Source organism: Schistocerca cancellata, chromosome 4, assembly GCF_023864275.1.
Source record: "Schistocerca cancellata isolate TAMUIC-IGC-003103 chromosome 4, iqSchCanc2.1, whole genome shotgun sequence".
Classification (NCBI taxonomy): Eukaryota; Metazoa; Arthropoda; class Insecta; order Orthoptera; family Acrididae; genus Schistocerca; species Schistocerca cancellata.
In genome coordinates, this window is record NC_064629.1 from 528,639,434 (window position 1) to 528,644,893 (window position 5,460).

At 42.2% G+C, this 5,460-nt stretch overlaps 1 non-coding gene across 1 annotated transcript; it reads right to left on the bottom strand.

The window, feature by feature from the left end:
• Nucleotides 1-4,415: 4,415 nt before the first annotated feature.
• LOC126186566 (U6 spliceosomal RNA) lies at nucleotides 4,416-4,523 on the bottom strand. Its single transcript, XR_007537637.1, has one exon. It is a non-coding gene; the product is annotated as a U6 spliceosomal RNA (small nuclear RNA).
• Between the last annotated feature and the right edge of the window lie 937 nt (nucleotides 4,524-5,460).

Genomic DNA, 5,460 nt, shown 5'->3' on the forward strand with positions numbered 1-5,460 from the left:
ACTGAACGTAAGCCTGTGTGGGTGGAAGCTGTCATCAAGGCTAAGGGTGGGCCAACACCATATTGAATTCCAGCATTACAGCTGAAGGACGCCACGGACTTGTAAGTCATTTTCAGCCAGGTGTCAGGATACTTTGGATCACATAGTGTAGATAGGGGTACTATGTTTTTGAAGCAATTTTTTCACAATCGTTCAATATGGTAGTGGGCTACTTTTCTAAAGGCTTCAGATATGCGTTGAACTAACATGTAAACCGAAATAAATAAAAAAAGGATATCTCGATTCGCTAAAACATCAAACATGTGTCTTTTCTGTACTTGAACTTTGGGATGTCAGGCACAAAAATTTCAAACTGCTTTGAATGAGAAAATCAATCTCAGATAGGAAAGAAATGGGAGAAAACGCTTGGAAAAGGAAGAACTACGTAAGGACTGACATGGTGCTGAAGAAATCACTATAGAACGACCTTAATCTCAACATAATCATAGCACCATCATCGTCATTAGAAGACTGACGTAAAGCACTACAAAATTAATTATCGCGATGAACCGAGTTAAGGGCAAGTGACGGAGTTACGACCTTAAAAGTCAACAATTTCAAACGCGAGTACGCACACATACGCACGCAATCACACACATACACATACAGGGTGTTACAAAAAGGTACGGCCAAACTTTCAGGAAACATTCCACACACACAAACAAAGAAAATATGTTATGTGGACATGTGACCGGAAACGCTTACTTTCCATGTTAGAGCTCATTTTATTACTTCTCTTCAAATCACATTAATCATGGAATGGAAACACACAGCAACAGAACGTACCAGCGTGACTTCAAACACTTTGTTACAGGAAATGTTCAAAATGTCCTCCGTTAGCGAGGATACATGCATCCACCCTCCGTCGCATGGAATCCCTGATGCGCTGATGCAGCCCTGGAGTATGGCGTATTGTATCACAGCCGTCCACAATACGAGCACGAATAGTCTCTACATTTGGTACCGGGGTTGCGTAGACAAGAGCTTTCAAATGCCCCCATAAATGAAAGTCAAGAGGGTTGAGGTCAGGAGAGCGTGGAGGTCATGGAATTGGTCCGTCTCTACCAATCCATCGGTCACCGAATCTGTTGTTGAGAAGCGTACGAACACTTCGACTGAAATGTGCAGGAGCTCCATCGTGCATGAACCACATGTTGTGTCGTACTTGTAAAGGCACATGTTCTAGCAGCACAGGTAGAGTATCCCGTATGAAATCATGATAACGTGCTCCATTGAGCGTAGGTGGAACAACATGGGGCCCAATCAAGACATCACCAACAATGCCTGCCCAAACGTTCACAGAAAATCTGTGTTGATGACGTGATTGCACAACTGCGTGCGGGTTCTCGTCAGCCCACACATGTTGACTGTGAAAATTTACAATTTGATCACGTTGGAATGAAGCCTTATCCGTAAAGAGAACATTTGCACTGAAATGAGGATTGAAACATTGTTGGATGAACCATTCCCAGAAGTGTACCCGTGGAGGTCAATCAGCTGCTGATAGTGCCTGCATACGCTGTACATGGTACGGAAACAACTGGTTCTCCCGCAGCACTCTCCATACAGTGACGTGGTCAACGTTACCTTGTACAGCAGCAACTTCTCTGGCGCTGACATAAGGGTTATCGTCAACTGCACGAAGAATTGCCTCGTCCATTGCAGGTGTCCTCGTCGTTCTAGGTCTTCCCCAGTCACGAGTCATAGGCTGGAATGTTCCGTGCTCCCTAAGACGCCGATCAATTGCTTCGAACGTCTTCCTGTCGGGACACCTTCGTTCTGGAAATCTGTCTCGATACAAACGTACCGCGCCACGGCTATTGCCCCGAGCTAATCCATACATCAAATGGGCATCTGCCAACTCTGCATTTATAAACATTGCACTGACTGCAAAACCACGTTCGTGATTAACACTAACCTGTTGATGCTACGTACTGATGTGCTTGATGCTAGTACTGTAGAGCAATGAGTCGCATGTCAACACAAGCACCGAAGTCAACATTACCTTCCTTCATTGGGCCAACTGGCGGTGAATCGAGGAAGTACAGTACATACTGACGAAACTAAAATGAGCTCTAACATGGAATGTAAGCGTTTCCGGACACATGTCCACATAACATCTTTTCTTTATTTGTGTGTGAGGAATGTTCCCTGAAAGTTTGGCCGTACCTTTTGTAACACCCTGTATACATACACACGGAACTAAAGCGGTCTCAATTTTTTCTTGTTGTAACATTTACATTCAGAGGCACGAAGGATACAAACAAATCAAACGTTGAAGTTAATTCTATATTCATTGACGTTTGGTCACTTAAATTTACTCCTAGCACATGAAAAGCTTGACACTTTTAATTTCGGCAGGTGGCCTTAGTGTGCACAGACCTTTGAAGCTATTTCCACAGTCGTATCTCCGTTACTTTAAATGTTGTTGTTGTTGTGGTCTTCAGTCCTGAGACTGGTTTGATGCAGCTCTCCATGCTACTCTATCCTGTGCAAGCTTCTTCATCTCCCAGTACCTACTGCAACCTACATCCTTCTGAATCTGCTTAGTGTATTCATCTCTTGGTCTCCCTCTACGATTTTTACCCTCCACACTGCCCTCCAATGCTAAATTTGTGATCCCTTGATGCCTCAAAACATGTCCTACCAACCGATCCCTTCTTCTAGTTAAGTTGTGCCACAAACTTCTCTTCTCCCCAATCCTATTCAATACCTCCTCATTAGTTACGTGGTCTACCCACCTTATCTTCAGCATTCTTCTGTAGCACCACATTTCGAAAGCTTCTATTCTCTTCTTGTCCAAACTAGTTATCGTCCATGATTCACTTCCATACATGGCTACACTCCATACAAATATTTTCAGAAACGACTTCCTGACATTTAAATCTATACTCGATGTTAACAAATTCCTCTTCTTGAGAAACGCTTTCCTTGCCATTGCCAGTCTACATTTTATATCCTCTCTACTTCGACCATCATCGGTTATTTTACTCCCTAAATAGCAAAACTCCTTTACTACTTTAAGTGTCTCATTTCCTAATCTAATTCCCTCAGCATCACCTGACTTAATTTGACTACATTCCATTATCCTCGTTTTGCTTTTGTTGATGTTCATCTTATATCCTCCTTTCAAGAAACTGTCCATTCCGTTCAACTGCTCTTCCAAGTCCTTTGCTGTCTCTGACAGAATTACAATGTCATCGGCGAACCTCAAAGTTTTTACTTCTTCTCCATGAATTTTAATACCTACTCCGAATTTTTCTTTTGTTTCCTTTACTGCTTGCTCAATATACAGATTGAATAACATCGGGGATAGGCTACAACCCTGTCTTACTCCTTTCCCAACCACTGCTTCCCTTTCATGCCCCTCGACTCTTATAACTGCCATCTGGTTTCTGTACAAACTGTAAATAGCCTTTCGTTCCCTGTATTTTACCCCTGCCACCTTCAGAATTTGAAAGAGAGTATTCCAGTTAACATTGTCAAAAGCTTTCTCTAAGTCTACAAATGCTAGAAACGTAGGTTTGCCTTTTCTTAATCTTTCTTCTAAGATAAGTCGTAAGGTCAGTGTTGCCTCACGTGTTCCAACATTTCTACGGAATCCAAACTGATCTTCCCCGAGGTCGGCTTCTACCAGTTTTTCCATTCGTCTGTAAAGAATTCGCGTTAGTATTTTGCAGCTGTGACTTATTAAACTGATAGTTCGGTAATTTTCACATCTGTCAACACCTGCTTTCTTTGGGATTGGAATTATTATATTCTTCTTGAAGTCTGAGGGTATTTCGCCTGTCTCATACATCGTGCTCATACATTACTTTAAATATACACTAGGTATTCAGCTAAAAAATATAATTTCGTGAAATACAACTTTCCTCCAAAGGTTGTTGGACTGATGCACTCCCCACGCCGATATGTAGCATTGTACTATGTTAGATCACCGAACAATAGCATCGAAAAAACCACTTGCGTGCCGAAAGTAACAGTAATAGCAGGTTGTGAGAAAAAAAAGACTGATAACTATTTGAGTATTGTAAACCAGTGTTTAGATTGTGTTACAGTGCAGTAACTGCGTCATTTGCCGTATGTTTCATAAGAAGCAAAACCATTGTAAAACAAGCAAGCAGCGGTGTTTGCAGTACGGTGTATCCTAGGTCTTCCCGTGAAGGAAGTGTAGGTTTCACACTTCACTTTAAGTTTCCTGGAAGAAAGACAGACATCTTTATGTACCAGGAAAGGCGGCCATAACGCGCGATCACCGCCGGCATCTCTCTCTTAACAGTCTTGGCGCAAGACAATAACAAACGGGGTGAAACTTCCTGGCAGATTAAAACTGTGTGCCCGACCGAGACTCGAACTCGGGACCTTTGCCTTTCGCGGGCAAGTGCTCTACCATCTTTTTTTTTGCGTGTCATCCTTGCGCAGGGGCCGTGCTAATCTTCTCTGTATCGTTCCAATTTTAGTATATGTAGCGCCGAAGCGAGTACGACCATCTGAGCTACCGCAGCACGACTCAGGCCCTGTCCTCACAGCTTTACTTCTGCCACTATCTCGTCTCCTACCTTCCAAACTTTCTGAAAAACTCGAATTTATACTTGTACAAGCAGTGAAGAGCATTTTTTCTGTTTTTTAATAGAAAGAAAATAAAAGCACACCGATGATCATGAAACTTCAGCGAAACATATGTGGTTAATAGAAGAAAAGTGAAATTTGAGTTTTGCCAAGGTCAACAAAAATGGCTCTGAGCACTATGGGACTTAACTTCTGAGGTCATCAGTCCTCTAGAACTTAGAACTACTTAAACCTAACTAACCTAAGGACATCACACACATCAATGCCCGAGGCAGGATTCGAACCTGCAACCGTAGCGGTCGCACGGTTCCAAACTGTAGCGCCTAGAACCGCTCGGCGACTCCGGCCGGCTCAAGGTCAACAACTTCCAAAAAAATTTATTGCATATTTGTATTGCTGACGTATTTTTTCAGACGTTTTTGGACATGAAAAGAACTTTGCGGCATAAAATGCCCAAATTGGAGTCCTACAGGCTTGTTTAAATCATATTCAACTGCCTTTACTACACTGTTACCAGCGCTACCGGCAAACTTACTTAAATCATTTAATTGCACATATAAGCAGTTTGCCATTCGTATAATTCTGCATATATTCGCATACTGTTTACCTGTCAGCTCTTTAGTGACATGCACATTCAATTTTTTTAAACAGATTTTGCGCTTCACAAAATTATTATCCAGTTTATCAAAATACTGCCGAATTTCGCTTTAGTAGGCTCCATTCTGGCTGCTGATTCAGTAACTCTTCCGCTTAAAGTTTTTTTGAAGAACAATGTAAAAAGAAACAGGTAAGTAGAGAGTCTTCAGGACAGTGGGATCCCAACTGAAGATGAACGAAAGCTTGACAAGGTTG